At 36.1% G+C, this 21,977-nt stretch overlaps 1 long non-coding RNA gene across 2 annotated transcripts in view; it reads right to left on the minus strand.

The window, feature by feature from the left end:
* The window catches only part of LOC128655479 (uncharacterized), a 129,471-nt gene that overhangs the window by 68,094 nt on the left and 39,400 nt on the right, over positions 1 to 21,977 (minus strand). The window contains exons 1-2 of one of the 2 annotated variants that reach the window (XR_008401817.1): positions 15,738 to 15,828; positions 3,422 to 3,477 (exon numbers count right to left, since the gene is read on the minus strand). This is a non-coding gene — a long non-coding RNA (uncharacterized LOC128655479). Of the gene's footprint in view, positions 1 to 3,421; positions 3,478 to 15,737; positions 15,829 to 21,977 lie in introns of those variants that run through there. The other variant, XR_008401818.1, reaches the window with a different exon arrangement.

Genomic DNA, 21,977 nt, shown 5'->3' on the forward strand with positions numbered 1-21,977 from the left:
CTGTAGGGACTAGATTCATCCCTAGTTATGCCAACTTATTCATGGATATATCGAAAAATGAATTCCTAGAAGTTGGCAACAATTGGATGGGTCTGATATAGGAGGTACATAGATGACATTCTACTCATTTAAGATGGTGACTATGAATCATTAGATAGATTCATAACAGCCATGAATGAGAACACTAATGGCCTAGGGACCGAATTATCAAGCTCGCCAGAAACCGAATGGCTCACCAGAAACCGAAGTTATGAAGCAGCAGTCTAAAGACCACTGCTCCATAACTTGTCCACCTGCTCTGAGGAGGCAGACAGAAATAAACCCGATCGAATACGATCGGGTTGATTGACACCCCCTGCTAGCGGCCAATTGTCTGTGAATCTGCAGGGCCGGTAATTGCACAAGCGGTTCTAGTGAACTGCTTGTGCAATGATAAATGCCAACAGCGTATGCTGTCAGCATTTATCGATGTGCAACGGACATGATATGCTACATCGTATCATGTCCACTCGCACTTTGATAAAAATGCCCCCTAGAGTTTATTCATAATTCAAGCAAAGAGAAAATAGTCTTTCTAGATCTTGAGATATTAGCAAATTATGATAATCTATTTACCAGAACACATTTTTAAAATGTAGATGCAAATACATTTATACATGAGAAAAGTTGCCATCTTGATAGAGGGAAAAAGAATATACCCTATGGACAAGCCTTGAGAATCCGAAAAAACTGCACCAAACTGTTAGACTATGAAAGCCAGGTGGGACTAGAAGAATTGACAAGATATAAAATTAAGGAAACTAAGGCTAAGGATAACATTGACAGTATACATACACCTTTTGTTACAACATACAATGGGGATCATAGGATTATGAATGGGATAATACGTAAACACTGGCATCTGGATCTGTATGGCAATAAGTTACATGGCTTTTACCCCTGCATTTTATGCAAAGCATGCCAGCATGGTGTAAAAATTAAAGAATTTATATCTGAACACACAAAAGAGAGATTTACAATTAGGAACACCATAAGGTGCTCTGATAATGTTTAATGTGGAAAACAATATTTGGGAGAGACCACAAGACCCCTTTATATTGTATTATTAAAGGGGATTATCTATATTTATAAGCATGTTAGGGAGGTTCATCAAAATAATGAAAAAGATCTGATATTTAGAGGAGTTAGCAAAGTCACTAAACATTTGAGAGAAGGGGATCATGAAGAAAGATTACTTTATAAAGAAGCAGAGTTGATTTATAGATTAAAGATTCTACAACCGAATGGTCTTAATTCTGAAATTGATGTGAGCCCTTTTCTATAATAACCTCCTATAATGACTTTCAATACATTTCCTTTATTGCTATTATTCCCAATTGATAGTATTCCTATTTGCTTTTTGTTTTTATCTATACATATAAGGTTGTTGTATGAGAAGATTTATTTATAGACTCTGATATTCATATCTATATTTATATACTCCTTCAAACATATGTATTTGAATCCCATTAATCCTGACTAGGTTTCTATATGTATATATATGTCACGCTGTGTGAAATTTATTAACTTATATTCTTGTTTCCAACATGTTAGAGATTTGTATTTTATTGATACATCCTGACACGTTCTGATATTAGCAACAAAGAAATTATTCATCTATATGATCTATGAAAAATAAAGTAAGGATATACCACCTTAAGGAGAAAGTTATGGACCTAAATGGAACAATACCATGTTTAACAATGAATTAAGCAGTAACCAATAGAAAAGCAAAAATGGCAATTTAAACATTGATTCCCACAAACATCCACTTGGTAAAGCCCCTAAGAGTGGGCAAAACGTGTTAATGGATTGTGGGCACCCCTGCTACTTGCATACTTTCAGAAAAATGTGAAAATCCAGAGACCAGTTTATGACCAAAGACGATCTTCATCCAATCACGCTACCTGAAGAGGGTCACGTGACCAGCTCCCAGATACACTGTTAGATGCGTAGAGGCCCCAAAACCAAAATGAAGGATTTCACACAGCTGTCAGTCCCAGTTTGGGGATCCTGACAGTGGTCATTGTGTCAAAGCATCTGGTGAGTGAGAAGGAGAAGCTTTGATATTACATTTTGCTGGACTGGTCTCTCATAGTCCATACAGACGTCTCAAAGGTGGTCTGGATTTTTAACTTTATTTTACTCATTGTGAAAATTGGTATTCACTTGCTTTATGTGACTTACTTGCCTATTGGACTTTGGCATTTTATCAACAAACATATCTACCTCATTTTTATTCATGCAACTCTGCCTAGAGACATTGTGGAGTTTCCTAGATTATATTACATTTTACTACATTGAATTGAGTGGTTTAGCTGTTGAAGCGCCTTTCTTTTTATATATATATACTCTTGTGATTTCTCTGATATCCTAGTGGGAAGGCTTTCTTTAGAAGGGTTTTCACTTGGCCCCAGCGCTGTCACTTTTACTCTTTCACCGGAATATGTTAACACGATTATTATGTTCGAAGTTTGGCTTTTGGGGCATATTTATCAAAGCGTCAACTAAAAATACGCTTGATTTCCGCACCGTATTTGTCACGAGATTGATCTGCCGTAATTATCAAAGCATCAAGATTGTCAAATGTTGAAAATTGTGACGTATTATACGCTCCCGTGATCTCAAGCCGACGCAGATCAATGCTTGCGTCATTACAGATGTTTTGAATTCAGATTTTACTCTATTCGACCCTTTTTCCATTTTATCAAACATTAAACAGGTACGCTCACGTCTATTCTGACGCAGCTGTATTGGCCAATAAACACTCCGTATTGGTTAAAACAAGTGGTTTTATTAAACAATTCAATTAATAAGTTGTTAATGCTACATACTATAATCAACAATTAAATTACTGAGCTGTTAAGCAATACCTTATGTTTCATACTATAAGCAACAAATAATATAAATTACTACATCACCAGATTTTTCATCATATATGTTCCACTTTGACTGGTGATTCCCATCACTCCAGCCCGAACCATATAGGGATTCTGGGAGTTCATCTTGCCTGGTATCCACACGGCGCCTTTGCCCATGAACAGAGAATCGGAAAAGAGGAAGTCCCAGCTTTCCTTTATACTGTTGCTGAGATAATACTGTGTATATAGTTCCTCTTTTCATAGCTGTGTACGTGTCATTATTTGTGCTGAGATTATTCAGACAATTGTTCTTGGCATCTTAATAGTGTACATGTTTGTGGTTTCCTGTTAGGCAGACTTAATTCTTGTCAGCAGTCAGCATTAATAATTATATAAGCATGGGGCATTATAACAACTAGTTAAGGTCTTCAACTAACATACAGATCAGTTAAAACATTAGTTCATCCAACAATTTACTCATATATGGCCTGTCATATCACATTTGTATCACAGCAGCCTACCTAGTTTTCAATCTGCCACCCTTGAGCCTGCGGATGCCATAGAAATCAATGGGAGTCTGAAAACACAGAAAGCTTATGTTCGATGCTGCAAGAGAATGAAGTATATTACATAATAAAAGTAAATTAGAAACTCTATTAAAATTGTATACCCTTTCTAAATCAAACAATATTATTGTTCCTCATTTGGTGAACTAGTAGATATAGGGATAAAAATGAAAAATACATTACTACTTATGTAACATCATCGATGACTGTTAGTTAACAACATTCTGATGCTCATCGCGCTGTACTTGGCGCGCGTGTTTTGACGGTTTCTTTTATAAATAAGTGGATCGTATGTGGATCCACGTCAGCGATGTCTGACAAGCGTATTGATGCTGGTGAATACACTGAGATTGACGCTTTGATAAATATGCCTCTTTGCATGCATCGGGTAAGCGCGCAAGCAAAATTCTTTACTTCTCAATCTACGCGTCATCACTAGGTTCCCTAATAAAGTCCCATGGTTTACAATATCATTTGTATGCCGACGACACCCAAATCTACTTCTCTGCACCAGACCTTTCTCCTTCATTGCTAACCCGTGTCACTAACTGTCTTTCTCACATCTCCAACTGGATGTCCTCTCACTACCTCAAGCTAAATCTCTCCAAAACTGAGCTCCTTATTTTCCCCCCTTCTTCAAAACTCTCCACCCCCAATCTCTCTATAACTGTCGACAACTCCATCATTACCCCTACCCCACATGCCCGATGTCTCGGGGTCACATTTGACTCAGATCTTTCTTTCACTCCTCACATTCAGTCTTTGGCTAAAGCCTGCCGCTTCCACCTTAAAAACATCTCTAAAATTAGACACTTCCTTACACAAGACACAACTAAGATTTTAATCCACTCTCTCATCCTCTCCCGCCTCGATTACTGCAACTCTGTCCTCTCTGGTCTCCCCACCTACCACCTAGCTCCTTTACAATCCTTAATGAATGCCTCTGCCAGACTCATCTTCCTTACAAGTCGCTCTTCATCTGCTGCACCTCTCTGCCAATCTCTTCACTGGCTTCCTCTTGCCTCTAGGACCAAACACAAAATTCTCACTCTGACATACAAAGCCCTCAACTGCACTGCTCCCCCCTATATCTCAGATCTTGTCTCCAGATACTCTTCTTCTCGTCCCCTTCGCTCTGCTCAAGACCTCCTACTCTCCTCCTCTCTTGTCACCTCATCACACTCCCGTTTACAGGACTTCTCCAGACTGGCTCCCATCTTGTGGAACTCTCTGCCTCGCTCCACTAGACTCTCTTCTAGTTTTAAAAGCTTCAAGTGCTCCCTAAAGACTCTACTGTTCAGGAATGCATACAACCTACGCTAACCTTACTATATACCAGTTCCTCTCCTCCATTGCTATCCCCTGAACCCCCCTAGCATGTAAGCTTAAGAGTCCAGCTGTTTGTTGATCACCTTCTCAAGAGCTGACTACAACAGTGCAACTCTTGGCAGGGCCCTCTACCGATTTGATCCCTATAACTGTTTTTTGTTTTTTTTGTACTCCGCCTTTGTTAATAGCGCTGCGGAATCTGTTGGCGCTCTACAAATAACCGATAATAATAATAATAATAATAATTCCAACTTGTAATACAAGCACTACCCAACGCGCGCAAAAAGCTTAATTCTAGTGGATTTAGCGTGCGAGCAGGAGCATTAAATATTACTCCACTTTTAATCTGGCCCTTCGTTAGTTTGTTCAGTTTATAAAATAACTTTTTTTTAATCTTTTGTCCTCAAGTACCCCTAACAGTTCAGATTTTATTTAGTTCCTTACTTGGGCTGACTCACCTGTGTTATATAATGGATATCCAATAAATCTAGTCTGTTAAGGGTACTAGAGAACTGGAGTTGTTAAACAATCCATAATTAAGACAATTCATCTAAAAGCTATAAGAGACTGGGCATCATAAATGTATAAATAAATACAAATGGCAAAGAAAGCAGTAAATTTTTTTCTACTAAAACATTTTTCTATTTGTTAGGTGCTGTACATTTTATTCATACACTTCTGGAGTCAGATCCTGCCAAACGTCCAACAGTTAAGGAAGCAATGGAGGACAAATGGTTAAATGAAGGTTTCATAAGAAAACCACTGAATTCAGAACTACATAAAAATAGGTACTACTTTAAAAAATATAACCAAATGTTCTGATGCAATTTATCTATATAATAGAGATGGATTAGATAGAACGTATGAGGAGACATGGTGGGTACAAGCATGTGAAAATAAAACTTTTGCAACTTCTTTGTTACTCTGAGACTGATAAAGAAAAGGGATAACATCAATTTATGAGGCAATGTTTATCTATCCCTCTTCTTTAACCTAATTAAAAATATAAAAGCAAACAATCGGATAAATTACGAGTTGTGCGTTAAGGTAAAAAAGCAGCGTTAAGAGGTCCTAACGCTGCTTTTTTACGCCCGCTGCTTTTACGAGTCTTGCAGGTATTGGTGTACCGCACACTTCTTTGGCCTTACCACAAAACGACTTACGTAAACTTCGTAAAGTATTTTTTATATGGGACTTCCATAGCGCCGGTATTACGAGTCTGTCCTGGGAGGCCAAAAAGTGAGCGGTACACCCTACCCCTTCAAGAGTCCTAGCGCATTTAAAAGTCAGTAGTTAAGAGTTTTACACTACAATGCCGTAGCATAAAACTCATAACTAAAGTGCTAAAAAGTACACTAACACCCATAAACTACCTATTAACACCTAAACCGAGGCCCTCCCGCATCTCAAGCACTTTAATAAAAATGTTAAACTCTAATCTGCCGCTATGGACATTGCCGCAACTATAATAAACATATTAACCCCTAAACCGCAGCACTACAGCCTTGCAAACACTAGTTAAATATTATTAACCCTTAATCTGCCGTCCCTAACATCGCCGCCACCTACCTACATTTATTAACCCATAATCTGCCCCCCAATGTCGCCGCCACTATACTAAATGTATTAACCCCTAAACCTAAGTCTAACCCTAACCCTAACACCCTCTACCTTAAATAAAATTACAATAAATCTAAATAAAATTCCTATCATTAACTAAATAATTCCTATTTAAAACTAAATACCTATAAAATAAACCCTAAGATAGCTACAATATAACTAATAGTTACATTGCAGCTAGCTTAGGGTGTATTTTTATTTTACAGGCAAGTTTGTATTTATTTTAACTAGGTAGAATAGTTATTAAATAGTCATTAACTATTTAATAACTACCTAGCTAAAATAAATACAAAAGTACCTGTAAAATAAAACCTAACCTAAGTTACACTAACACCTAACACAATGCTAAAATCTCAGCGCTCCCTGGAATATTTCTTTGTAATGAAAGTAAAAAATTAAAATTTAAATGACAAATCAAAATTTAACTTTTCTGATATTTCGTATAAAATCTCAATTAGAATTACGTATTTCTTATATTATATATACATATATAGATCAATCTGTCTCTAAAAATATAGAAATCCCTATATCTCTATTTCAAATGATTTAAACAGTTAAAATCTCATTTCAAATTGGTCTAGACAAATGTTATAATTGTAACACTGCAAACATATATAGTTAGTTACCCAAAAAATGTTCTTTGATCAAATGTCCAGACCTATTGTGTTTTTTTCTTTGAACTGTTGAATCTTGAAAAAATGATAAAGCTCCTTTGTGGTTTCCCAAATCTGGTCGGTTGCTGCCTGGTGTGTAATCCGGATGTCTTTGTTCCGGCAGAAGTAAAACAGCTGAAATGAAATAGAGAACACACAGCGCCCACCGAATCAAGGTAGCTTTTTTAAAACAATTTATTGTGCGCAAAAAGTAAAAATATACACTTACAAGATAGTAGTGTTACAAGTGCCTTTAAAAAGTTATTGTCTTCATCAAATGTCCGTTTATCCACCAGCAGCGTGTAAGCTCAGAGTTCCGTGTTGAAATACTGCTCACACAGTCTTGCCGCCTCAGCTGTTCTCTCCTAACAGCGTATGGTGTTCCTCAACGAGAGCGGCTTAGGTACTCTTTCTTTGCTCGCCGCTGTGGTACGGTGCTTCAGGACCTGTCAAAGGTTTGTCCTGTTTTAACCCAACGCGTTTCTTTTGCAAGCGTGCAAACTTCCTCAGGGGTATTTCTCTCCTTTGCTTGACTGCCAATGTGGTCTGAATTACCGACTTTTGAACTCCTAAACCGGATGTTACCTGACCATAGATCTGATACCGGTACAGGTGTAAGATTATACTGGGTCCTAATGCCCGTCTTTGTTTCATCCTATCTTTTTACATTGAATCAAATAGTTAAAAATAGTTAAAAATAGTGAAAAGATAGTTAAGAAAAAAACTTCAAATACATATATATATAATAAAGAACATGCTTGACATATATATACCACTGAAACAGATGCCTATATTTTAATAAAAAACTATTGTATATATAAAAAGAAAACCTTCAATTGATTTATCAGATTATAAAAAATAAATAATAAATAAATTTAATAATGAACTTATTATTGCGGATACAATTATTGCCTTCTTCATTAGTCACCTGTTTCTCTAAATCTTTTATTTTTTGTTTTTTATTTTTTATTTTTTATTTTTTAAAATTTTTTAATAAACTATACACTTATTATTTTTCTTAAAAGGTTTTTCTGTACAGGCCTTACCTTCATTATTCATGTAAAGGCTGCTAAATCTAAATCAATATTTAGACCCATTGGATGGAGACTTTTTAGCTCCGTAATCCAAAAAGTCTCTCTCCTTCTTAATTTGGTAAGGCGATTGATTCCTTCTACCTTGTGAGGTACCCAGTCGATTACTGTGATTCTTAGTTCTTCAGGATTACTTGAATGAAATTCCCTAAAATGGTCTACTACACTATGTTTGACCACTCCCTTTAAGATATTATTTTTATGTTCCCAAAATCTAGTTTTTATTTTCCTTTTAGTTCTACCCGAATAAATTTTATTACATGGACAGACTAACTGGTACACCACATAAGTTGATTCACATGTGCACCTATATTTCATCTCATAACTGATATCCCCTTTTGCATTGAAAAACGTTTTAGACTGTAATACATGTGGGCACATGCTACAGTCTCTTTTCCTGCATTTAAACATACCCTGTTTGGGAATCAACCAATTAGGATTCAGAGTTGTTCTCTGAACTTCCTTTAATCTTGAGGGTGCTAGAAAATGTTTTAAATCCCTATTTTTTCTGAATACTAGTTTGGGCTTATCCCCTAATATAGGGCATAAAATTGGATCTTGTTTTAAAATATTCCAATTTTTATTTAGAATCTTTCGAATTTGGTTTGACCCCTCAGAATAGGTTGTTAAAAATAAAGGTTCCTCTCCAAAGGAATTAATGGAATTAATAACTGTTCCCGAGATATTTGATCAGTTTTCCTCATGGCCTCTGTCAGCCATTCTTCTTTATAGCCCTTATCCCTAAACTTCTTTGTTAGGATATCTGCTTCCCTAACAAAGTCAGATTGCTCAGTACAATTTCTTTTAAGGCGTTGATATTGGCCTAACGGTACATTTTGGATCCACCTCATTAGATGGCCACTATTTGCACTAAGAAAGTTGTTCCGATCTGTTTCTTTTCTGTAGTTCTTTACACAGATTCTGTTTGAATTCTCAGTGGGATTCTCAGATAGTTTTTTATATGTATCCTTACAATTTAATAATGAGAAAGCCTCCTTTAAATACTCAGTTCTATTCTGTATGACAAGGCCACCACCCTTGTCGGCCTGCCTAAAGATAAGATTGGTATTTTTTTGTAAGGATACATATAAAAAACTATCTGAGAATCCCACTGAGAAATATAACAAGGAATTGTTAATTTTATTGAAAAAGGCCAGGAGTGAACAAATTCTAAATGAGGATGAATTTCGGTTCATTTTTTTTTAACCTAATCCAAGAACCCCCATTTTTTATCATCTGCCTAAAATCCACAAGGACCCAGTGAATCCACCGGGGCGACCCATCATTTCAGGAATAGATTCCATCACGGACCATTTGTCTAAATACATTGATGGGTACTTACAACCCATTGTCAAAAATATCAAAAGCTATGTTAGAGACACTATGGATGTCATAAATAAATTTGAGGGTACCCTGTGGATTCCTGGGTCCTTGTGGATTTCTTGTGATGTGTCAGCCCTTTACACTTCTATCCCCCATCAAAAAGGCATCAAGGCCGTAGCCTCTCACTGTGCAAGGACAGATATGATAGATAAACATGTTGACTTTATTATAAAAGGAATACAGTTCATCTTAGAACACAATTGTTTCTTGTTTGAAAAACAGTTCTATAAACAACTAGAGGGAACAGCCATGGGTACCACCATGGCTCCCTCATATGCAAACATCTATATGGGGGAGTATGAAGAACAATATATATGGACAAATAATCCCTATTTAGATAATATAAAGAAATACTATAGGTTTATAGATGACCTGTTATTCATTTGGGAAGGTGACTTTGAGGAGGCAGAGAAATTTGTTGAACATTTAAATCGTAACACATTTAATCTCAAATTTACTAAAGTGATATCAGAAAATAGTATAAACTTCTTAGACCTAACTCTATATATTGGGAATTCAAACAGAATCTGTGTAAAGAACTACAGAAAAGAAACAGATAGGAACAACTTTCTTAGTGCAAATAGTGGCCATCTAATGAGGTGGATCCAAAATGTACCGTTAGGCCAATATCAACGCCTTAAAAGAAATTGTACTGAGCAATCTGACTTTGTTAGGGAAGCAGATATCCTAACAAAGAAGTTTAGGGATAAGGGCTATAAAGAAGAATGGCTGACAGAGGCCATGAGGAAAACTGATCAAATATCTCGGGAACAGTTATTAATTCCAAAAAATAATAATAATACCAAAAAAAATAACTTTGGAGAGGAACCTTTATTTATAACAACCTATTCTGAGGGGTCAAACCAAATTCGAAAGATTATAAATAAAAATTGGAATATTTTAAAACAAGATCCAATTTTATGCCCTATATTAGGGGATAAGCCCAAACTAGTATTCAGAAAAAATAGGGATTTAAAACATTTTCTAGCACCCTCAAGATTAAAGGAAGTTCAGAGAACAACTCCGAATCCTAATTGGTTGATTCCCAAACAGGGTATGTTTAAATGCAGGAAAAGAGACTGTAGCATGTGCCCACATGTATTACAGTCTAAAACGTTTTTCAATGCAAAAGGGGATATCAGTTATGAGATGAAATATAGGTGCACATGTGAATCAACTTATGTGGTGTACCAGTTAGTCTGTCCATGTAATAAAATTTATTTGGGTAGAACTAAAAGGAAAATAAAAACTAGATTTTGGGAACATAAAAATAATATCTTAAAGGGAGTGGTCAAACATAGTGTAGTAGACCATTTTAGGGAATTTCATTCAAGTAATCCTGAAGAACTAAGAATCACAGTCATCGACTGGGTACCTCACAAGGTAGAAGGAATCAATCGCCTTACCAAATTAAGAAGGAGAGAGACTTTTTGGATTACGGAGCTAAAAAGTCTCCATCCAATGGGTCTAAATATTGATTTAGATTTAGCAGCCTTTACATGAATAATGAAGGTAAGGCCTGTACAGAAAAACCTTTTAAGAAAAATAATAAGTGTATAGTTTATTAAAAAATTTTAAAAAATAAAAAATAAAAGATTTAGAGAAACAGGTGACTTCTCTAAAGGCAATAATTGTATCCGCAATAATAAGTTCATTATTAAATTTATTTATTATTTATTTTTTATAATCTGATAAATCAATTGAAGGTTTTCTTTTTATATATACAATAGTTTTTTATTAAAATATAGGCATCTGTTTCAGTGGTATATATATGTCAAGCATGTTCTTTATTATATATATATATGTATTTGAAGTTTTTTTCTTAACTATCTTTTCACTATTTTTAACTATTTTTAACTATTTGATTCAATGTAAAAAGATAGGATGAAACAAAGGGGGCATTAGGACCCAGTATAATCTTACACCTGTACCGGTATCAGATCTATGGTCAGGTAACATCCGGTTTAGGAGTTCAAAAGTCGGTAATTCAGACCACATTGGCAGTCAAGCAAAGGAGAGAAATACCCCTGAGGAAGTTTGCACGCTTGCAAAAGAAACGCGTTGGGTTAAAACAGGACAAACCTTTGACAGGTCCTGAAGCACCGTACCACAGCGGCGAGCAAAGAAAGAGTACCTAAGCCGCTCTCGTTGAGGAACACCAAACGCTGTTAGGAGAGAACAGCTGAGGCGGCAAGACTGTGTGAGCAGTATTTCAACACGGAACTCTGAGCTTACACTCTGCTGGTGGATAAACGGACATTTGCTGAAGACAATAACTTTTTAAAGGCACTTGTAACACTACTATCTTGTAAGTGTATATTTTTACTTTTTGCGCACAATAAATTGTTTTAAAAAAGCTACCTTGATTCGGTGGGCGCTGTGTGTTCTCTATTTCATTTCAACACTAACACCTAACACTGCACTATAATTAAACAAATTAACTAAATTAACAACAATTAAATAAATTAAATTAGCTAAAGTACAAAAAAACCCCCACTAAATTACAGAAAATAATAAACAAATTACAAGATATTTAAACTAGTTACAACTAATCTAATAGTCCTATCAAAATAAAAAAGCCCCCCAAAATAAAAGAAAACCCTAGACTAAACTAAACTATCAATAGCCCTTAAAAGGGCCTTTTGCGGGGCATTGCCCCAAAGTAATCAGCTCTTTTACCTGTAAAAAAAAATACAAACAACCCCCCCAACAGTAAAACCCACCACCCACACAACCAACCCTTCAAATAAAACCCTAACTAAAAAAACCTAAGCTCCCCATTGCCCTGAAAAGGGCATTTGGATGAGCATTGCCCTTAAAAGGGCAGTTAGCTTTTTTGCAGCCCAAACCCTATTCTAAAAAATAAAACCCACCCAATACACCCTTAAAAAAACCTAACACTAACCCCCTGAAGATCGACTTACAGTTCTGAAGACCGGACATCCATCCTCAAGGAAGCGGCAGAAGTCTTCATCAAACCGGGCCGAAGTCCTCACCGAAGCCGGGAGTAGTCTTCACCCAAGCCGGGCGAAGTGGTCCTCCAGACAGGCAGAAGTCTTCATCCAGACGGCATCTTCTATCTTCATCCATCCGACGCAGAGCGGATCCATCTTCAAGAAATCCGACGTGGAGCATCCTCTTCAAACGAAGTCTTCTTACTGAATGACGGTTCCTTTAAGTGATGTCATCCAAGATGGCGTCCCAATAGGATTGAGCTTGCATTCTATTTACTGATTGGAACAGACAATAGAATACAAGCACAATCCTATTGGCTTATTGCATCAGCCAATAGCATTTTTTCTACCTTAATTCCGATTGGCTGATAGAATTCTATCAGCCAATCGTAATCTAAGGGACGCCATCTTGGATGACGTCACTTAAAGGAACTGTCATTCAATAAGAAGACTTTGTTTGAAGAGGATGCTCTGCGTCGGATGTCTTGAAGATGGAGCTGCTCCGCGTCGGATGGATGAAGATAGAAGATGCCGTCTGGATGAAGACTTCTGCCCGTCTGGAGGACCACTTCGTCCGGCTTGGATGAAGACTTCTCCCGGCTTCGTTGAGGACTTCGGCCCGGTTGGATGAAGACTCTGCCGCTTCCTTGAGGGTGGATGTCCGGTCTTCAGAACTGTAAGTCGATCTTCAAGGGGTAGTGTTAGGTTTTTTTGGGTGGGTTTTATTTTTTAGATTAGGGTTTGGGCTGCAAAAGAGATAACTGCCCTTTTAAGGGCAATGCCCATCCAAATGCCATTTTCAGGGCAATGGGGAGCTTAGGTGTTTTTAGATAGTATTATATTTGGGGGGTTGGTTGTGTGGGTGGTGGGTTTTATTGTTGCAGGGGTTGTTTGTATTTTTTTTTTACAGGTAAAAGAGCTGATTACTTTGGGGCAATGCCCCGCAAAAGGCCCTTTTAAGAGCTATTGATAGTTTAGTTTAGGCTAGGGTTTTTTTTTTATTTTGGGGGGGGCTTTTTATTTTGATAGGGCTATTAGATTAGGTGTAATTAGTTTAAATATCTTGTAATTTGTTTATTATTTTCTGTAATTTAGTGTTAGTTTGTTTTTGTACTTTAGCTAATTTAATTTAATTTATTTAATTGTTTTTAATTTAGTTAATTTATTTATTTAATTATAGTGTAGTGTTGGGTGTTATTGTAACTTAGGTTAAGTTTTATTTTACAGGTACTTTTGTATTTATTTTAGCTAGGTAGCTTTTAAATAGTTAATAACTATTTAATAACTATTTTACCTAGTTAAAATAAATACAAACATGCCTGTAAAATAAAAATAAACCCTAAGATAGCTACAATGTAACTATCAGTTATATTGTAGCTAGCTTATCGTTTATTTTATAGGTAAGTATTTAGTTTTAAATAGGAATTATTAAGTTAATGTTAGGAATTTTTATTTAGATTTATTTTAATTATATTTAAGTTAGGGGGTGTTAGGGTTAGGGTTAGACTTAGGTTTAGGGGTTAATACATTTAGTATAGTGGCGGCGACGTTGGGGGCGGGAGATTAGGGGTTAATAAATGTAGGTAGGTGGTGGTGATGTTAGGGACGGCAGATTAGGGGTTAATAATATTTAACTAATGTTTGCGAGGCGGGAGTGAGGCGGTTTAGGGGTTAATATGTTTATTATTGTGCCGGCGACGTTGGGGGCAGCAGATTAGGGGTTAATAAATATAATGCAGGTGTCGGCGATGTTGAGGGTGGAAGATTAGGGGTTAACAAGTATAAGATTAGGGGTGTTTAGACTCAGGGTTCATGTTAGGATGTTAGATGTGGACATAAATTTTATTTCCCCATAGGAATCAATGGGGCTGCGTTACTGACTTTTACGCTGCTTTTTTGCAGGTGTTAGACTTTTTCTCAGCCGGCTCTCCCCAATGATTCCTAAGGGGAAATCGTGCACGAGCACATACGACCAGCTCACCGCTGACTTAAGCAGCGCTGGTATTGGAGTGCGTTAAGGAGCAAAATTTTGCTCAACATTCACTTCTTGCCTTTTAATGCCAGGTTTGTAAAAACCCGTAATACCAGCGCTGCAGGTAAGTGAGCGGTGAGAAAAAACTGCTTGTTAGCACTGCACAGCCTCTAACGCAAAACTCGTAATCTGGCCGAATGTTTTTCTATACAAAAAAAATATGAATGGCTCATCGTTAAGGGGATTTTTCTTGAGAGATTAAAATGCTGGAGGAACAAAGATTTTAACTGTGTGGGAGCTTTGTGACTATGAGAAGTGACAGGAAAACAGATTTTGCTGAACACATTATAAGAAGGGAGAATATTTTCAACAATAATGAAGTGTGAGATATGTACAAGCAGATGAATAATCTTTATTTGGTGGTCCACAATACCTTTTTTAAATGTATTTTTATAATTTATACCCCATTAAAACAAGATTAAGGGGATTAAGGGTTTAGAACATCAACATTTATTTTATGCAATCTAAATATCTAAGATGAACCTAGATTACTATATAGTTTGGTTTGATTTTCACAAAGGGGTGATTATGGTCTTGCACCCCTCATCATGGAAATGAGTTCAGGGGTTTGAGTAGCTCCATAAAACTATTTTATTTCAGTGTTGTAGCCTAATTGTATTGCAGTTAATCAGATCTCCACAAAGTGAGGTTGCATTGCAATATAGGGTACATATCATTTTTTAGTGAAGGTGTCACATCCTCTCATTTGAGGTGAATCCTAAGTCTATAGTGTCCCCAGTGAGATTTTACTGTCATGCCTCGTCAAGAAGCACAATCATGTTTCAGTTATAATATTGAGATCACACTGTAGCAAATGAGTATATAAACACTGCTCCCATTACCTCAAAGGAGAAGCATTTCTCTATACACTTCTCTTTAAAATTATATTTTATTTAATATCCTTTAGATGTAATAGTAACAGCATAGTAGAAAAAAGCATTTGACTAATAGTTAAATATAGAAAAAATAAAATGAAATGTAACATTTGTAAGGGGGCTGATGTGATATCAAGATAAACAAAGAAAAATAGTGTCTCCCCTCTATATACGTAGTGTGCCCAGCCAATTATAGATGTAAAATGCAACAAGTGCTGATATAAATGTCCCAAACAACAATGGCCATTAGAAACCCAATGCAGTGGTGTGGAGCAGAATCCCAGAAACAGATATGCATGACTTGTAGTCGACCAAGCGGCTAAACGGTTCTTACCCCCAATCCAGTGAACAGTCCGGTCCAGGGGAGAGGAACGGGGTCTGGTCTCACTTTTTACACGGAACGCTGCTGGAGCAGCATGCGTCTCTCCTCACCGTCAGTGTTAGTATTCAGAAACCTCCGTCTGTCCAATAGACTCCCTCCTCAGACGTCACTTCCTAGGGGGTGTTGTCCACAAACCGCATCTGCATTGGGTGGAAATGCAGCAAGTCAGGCCAGCTGCTAGGCTCAGGGAAGGTTGCTGGGAGAATTCCCCTTCGAGAGCCGTGCTACACGCTGGGTAGGTCACATCAAAATGTTATGAATCAAGGAAAAAGCAGAGCACCGGCTGAAGTAAAATGAGCAATCTGCTTTATTCATAAAATAATTAAAAGTTCAATTTCAGCAACAAAACGCGAAGTGGAAAATTGTAGATGGTCCAAATTAGGAGTCAACTAGTCCAGCTGACATGTTTCGGCTTGCGCCGTTATCAAAACTGTTAGCAATGGAGGCTCACCCCCTGCCTTTTAAAACAAATAATTTACTCCTATTGGACAATCAGAAAATGAACAAAATGTTAACCATTTCAATACTGCTACATAATCACATAGCTAGATTTAAAGACTTCTACTATGACTAACAAATTTATATATATATACACCTGCTAGTATATGGCTATTACAAAACTAAATAAATAATAATAATAATTAAAGCCATTCCGAGCTGTAAAATATGAAATGCACAATAGTAAACCTATATGTTCATAAAGTAACATGCTATAATATTTTCACATAAATCACGTCAAGAAGCCTTCACTATGACTAACATATTTAGTTCCTATATATGCTTGATACTATATGTCCATGTTACATAGTATAGTAAAGTAAAATAAATTAAAGTAAATAGGACCAACCATAAATATGAAAAGAGGGATACAGAATTATAAAGTTAGCTGGTTAATGACTTATGTACCTGTCATCTTAATCCCTGAAAGTGAAAGTTATGCATATTCATGCCTTTTAACAACTCCATGTAGCCCTACACTGAAAAGTAGATACACTACCAACAATAAATCAAAACACAAGAACATTAGTATATGTCTAGTCATTAACCAGCTAACTTGTCCACTAATTGTAACAGATGCCTATCAAAAATTAATAAAATGTGAAAAATTCTACATCAAATATGTAAAGGTACACATGTCCTCCATACACATTTGACAATAATTAGTCTGCTGGGGGTATTTAATAGTTAAATTGATGTGAATGCCCTGTATACAGTTTTATCAGCTTTATAATATGATACTGAGTATTGACTGCTATTTCCCTTAAATTTAAGTTTTCTGCACTTGGACTTGTACAAACTTTAGGCCAGATTATGAGTTCTATTAATAGCCCGCACGTGATAGGGCAATTTTGCACCCTTTTCGTCACACATTAAAGAACATCTTGATAAAGGCTCAATAGAGGGCCGAAACGCGTTGACAATTTATGGTAAGCTTCATTTCGATTATCCACATTTGTCTATAGCATTATTGCACTATGTTGTTATTTTTCATTTACAGGTACACAGCATATACTCATTAAGGAATTTTTTGGATAAGTCCAGACTTTCTCCAACGTTCTCTCTTTTTACAAAGTTTCTACCACTGAGGATTCACCTAATACACTATTACTTAAATTCAGGATTATCACTATATTTTAAGCATTTATTTGGATTATCATGAAATTGAATATATATTTTTTAACATTTTCCACATATATATTTTTTTATATCATCTCACTTTTTACCTTTTCCATTTTTTATATTTTTTCCATTGTTATATATAAATATATATATATATATATATATATATATAAATATATATATATATTTCACCTTTTTTGCTCACTATTTTTCTTTTTTCCATCTGTGATTACTTACTACCAATCACGATTAGGTTTATTGCGCCTACATTTCTCAGTTTGGATTCACCCTCAAGGTGTTTTTAAGGATATTGTACTTTACACAGCTCACACAAGACTATTACTTATCCTTTTTAACTGCATTTTTATCCAGATTTTTGGAATTTGCATTTTTAATTTTGTATTTGTATCTGTTTATTTATAGCATGGATCCATGTCTATATGTATATGTATTTGTTATCACTAAATAGATAAGTTTTAAATAGATATAATTTCCTTGAGTTTTTTATAATTTCTGTTGTGAAAGAACATTTGCATTACAAGTTGAAAGTAAATGCTACCTTGAGAATGCAATAGCATTTAATGTGAGTTGGGATACCGCAACATAAAATCTGTGGTTAACTGACATGTGAATAAAAGAAGTGTCACAAAACACAACAAAAATGCAATAATGTGGGTGTTTTGTTTTTTTAAAACAAATCTGAAGTCTATGGGGAGAGTGCAATCTTGCAATCACAACTTCTCCAGTACAGGGCTTAACGTACATTGGGTAGCGTGCACATGCAAAAACATTACTTTCAATCTGTAATATGTGTGCTACCCGATGTGCAAAGTTAAATTACTTTTAGCGCAGTTAGTGCGATTCTTAGTAATCTAGCCATTTATTTCCAGAGAAGGCTACTTGTGAAGTAATGTTTCAAACTATTTAAATATCCCAGATCTAAAAATGTTGCTGCTACTGGAACATAAGGGGTTCATTAGAAATATAAGCATTTGTCCTACATAAGAACTCACAAATCTTGATACTTATCTTTTGTTATTATTAGCAAAGTGCCATAAAAAAGGGGCAGTCAAGTCCAAAATAAATCATGATTCAAATAGGGCATGTAATTTTGCATTTTGACAGTTTTTCACCACTAGAGGGTGTTAGTTCATGTGTGTCATATAGATAACATTGAGCTCATGCAAGTGAAGTTACCTAGGGGTAAGCACTGATTGGCTAAAATGCAAGTCTGTCAAAAGAACTTAAATAAGGAGGCAGTTTGCAGACGCTTAGATACAAGGTAATGAAAGAGATAAAAAGTGTATTATTATAACTGTGTTGGTTATGCAAAACTGGAGAATAAGTAATAAAGGGATTATCTATCTTTTTAAACAACAAAAAGGCTGGTGTTGACTGTCCCTTTAAGTCTAAAATGTAGCTTTAGGTTTTAGCATCCAAAATACATATTTTCACACAATGTAATCTCTACTATGTTGCAATTTTTTTAGCATCTGCAAAAAGAACCACCTTTACTTGGAACCCACTACAAATATAACTGATCATGTTAAACAGAGCATGTATATTACGTCACTAGTGACTTCTACATCATATAATGCACTCCTTTAACCCCTTAATGACCACAATGTACCCTGTATGTCACTGGTCGTTAAGGGTTTTTTTCGGGCATAATAGCACAAGTCTAGCAAGAACACGCTATTAATGCCCTCCCTCCAGCAGGCTTTGTGGAATAGAGCAGTCTCAACGCTGGTGGAAAGACCACGCTATAAAACAATCAAGTCCCAAAAAAAGGCCAGTGACATACAGGGTACGTCGCTGGTCCTTAAGGGGTTAATTAAAACTTTCTTGCATCTATATTGAATCCAACATTCTAACTAGATTGAGGTAAAGCAATTTGTGGGATAGTGGGAAATGTTCTACTAAAATCCAGATATGCTGCATCGACTGCTATCACTTTTGATAGTCACAAAAATCAACTAAATTAATCTAAAATGATCTTGCAGAAACACTGTGCTATGTGTGATCCTGTGAGTTGTCTTTAAAACAATCTTCCATTAATTACTACTAAGGTCAGATTCATAGTTAATAGAACCATTCACATTGCCCTTTATATGAAGAGGTTCTAAGTTAGCAATTCTCAAATAGCTCCTGTCAACAGTGATTTATTTAACAGATCAGCTAAAGCCCTTGGATAAATATTATCTAGCCCCAAAGATTTATATTTACTATTTTGATCATGCCAATAAGAATTTATCCTCTGTAAACTTAAAGGTGTTTTGCTTTTTTTTAATTATTATTATTATTAATATTATTATTACCCTTTATAGTAGTATCCCATAGTCTAGTTCTCTTATCTCCACAGTCTGTTTACTATATGTGTTTTTAAGCAAGCAAATAACAAATATCCTCTACAAAGGAACAGATAAACTAAAGCATTTGAGAGTGACACATTTTACACATAATTTATACAGAATAATAAAACATGCCCAGGTGGGTGTCTTTATCCTGTGTTTGAAAGTTGTAAATGTGGGCACAGGAAATGTTAGCAACCTGTTTGTGGTCTGCTGCTATTTATCGTCATGTACAGTGCTAAATGATGTAGAACAGATTCCCAACACATTTTCTGATGCCGTTTGAAAGTTATATTTGTGAGTAAGGCACTATTTCTTGTATTTGCACATTTACACTTTGGAAGTCATGAGTTCAACAGCAGGTGTTATGAGATGATAATAACCATAGTAAAGAGTCATGTTGTTTAAATGTTTGGATTTAAAAGCAGGAAATCGTAAAATCCATGTTGTTTTCATAACACCTTGTTACTTGCAAAGCGTGATGTAATAAAATAATGAAAGTAAAACTGAATTGCCATACATTGAGGAATTGCATGAGGTGGTAAGGGCAACATTTGAAAACCTTTTTGGAATAATGAATAAGCCCAGGGAATAATAATACATAGATTGTTATCATTACCACCTAACAATCCCAATTATTTTTTACACTTTACTGAAAACACAATAAAAGGGGGATTATACCTGGTAGAAAAACATATAATTTAATTACTTCTAAGTAAGCATTAAATGTTAAAGGGATGCTTAGATTTCAATAGGATTATGCTGTTAAACCATTTATGATCAGCAGAATTCATACTGGTATATCATTTGTTCCACTGGATCACTGTTTTGTTTTTGTTTGTTTGTTTTTTAATGAATGCTAACAATGTTTTCACCAATTTTTATTAATATAATTTATTTTACTCCTTTAAGCAAAATAAAGCTGATCAAATTGGTTGCAGTTAGTGATACATTACAGATAGCAAATTAAAGAGAAAGAACATTTTCAAAACTCTAAAGGTATCTTCTAGAAATTACATTTGGTAAGGACATTTTATGGTTTTCAAACCTCTTTTCTATGCATATATGCTTATAAATACATTATATCAATTGTGAACAAAAGTATAGGAATTATCTCAAAGTCAGATATTTCAGAGTTTTTCTCCATGACTAATGTTCTATGCATATATACAGTATCTCATAAAAGTGAGTACACCCCTCACATTTTTGTAAATATTTTATTATATCTTTTCATGTGACAACACTGAAGAAATGACACTTTCCTACAATGTGAAGTAGTGAGTGTACAACCTGTATAACAGTGTAAATTTGCTGTCCCTTCAAAATAACTCAACACACAGTCATTAATGTCTAAACCGTTGGCAACAAAAGTGAGTACACCCCTAAGGGGAAATGTCCAAATTGGGCCCGAAGTGTCAATATTTTGTGTGGCCACAATTATTTTCCAGCACTGCCTTAACACTCTTGTGCATGGAGTTCACCAGAGCTTTACAGGTTTCCACTAGAGTCCTCTTCCACTCCTCCATGACGACATCACGGAGCTGGTGGATGTTAGAGACCTTGCACTCCCCCACCTTCCATTTGAAGATGCCCCACATATGCTTAATAGGGTTTAGGTCTGGAGACATGCTTGGCCAGTCCATCACCTTTATCCTCAGCTTCTTTAGCAAGGCAGAGATTGTCTTGGAGGTGTGTTTGGGGTCGTTATCATGTTGGAATACTGTCCTGCGGCCCAGTCTCCACTTCAGTATTTCACAGTACATGTTGGCATTCATGGTCAATGAACTGTAGCTCCCCAGTGCTGGCAGCACTCATGCAGGCCCAGACCATGACACTCCTACCACCATGCTTGACTGTAGGCAAGACACATTTGTCTTTGTACTCCTCACCTGGTTGCCGCCACACACACTTGACACCATCTGAACCAAATAAGTTTATCTTGGTCTGCTTGTCTTCAGCAAACTGTTTGCGGGCTTTCTTTTGCATCATCTTTAGAAGAGGCTTCCATCTGGGACGACACCCATGCAGACCAATTTGATACAGTGTGCGGCGTATGGTCTGAGCACTGACAGGCTGACCCTCCACCCCTTAAACCTCTGCAGCAATGCTGGCAGCTCTCATACGTCTATTTCCCAAAGACAACCTCTGGATATGACACTGAGCACATGCACTCAACTTCTTTGGTCGACCATGACAAGGCCTGTTCTGAGTGGAACCTGTC

Source organism: Bombina bombina, chromosome 4 (assembly GCF_027579735.1).
Source record: "Bombina bombina isolate aBomBom1 chromosome 4, aBomBom1.pri, whole genome shotgun sequence".
Lineage (NCBI taxonomy): Eukaryota > Metazoa > Chordata > Amphibia > Anura > Bombinatoridae > Bombina > Bombina bombina.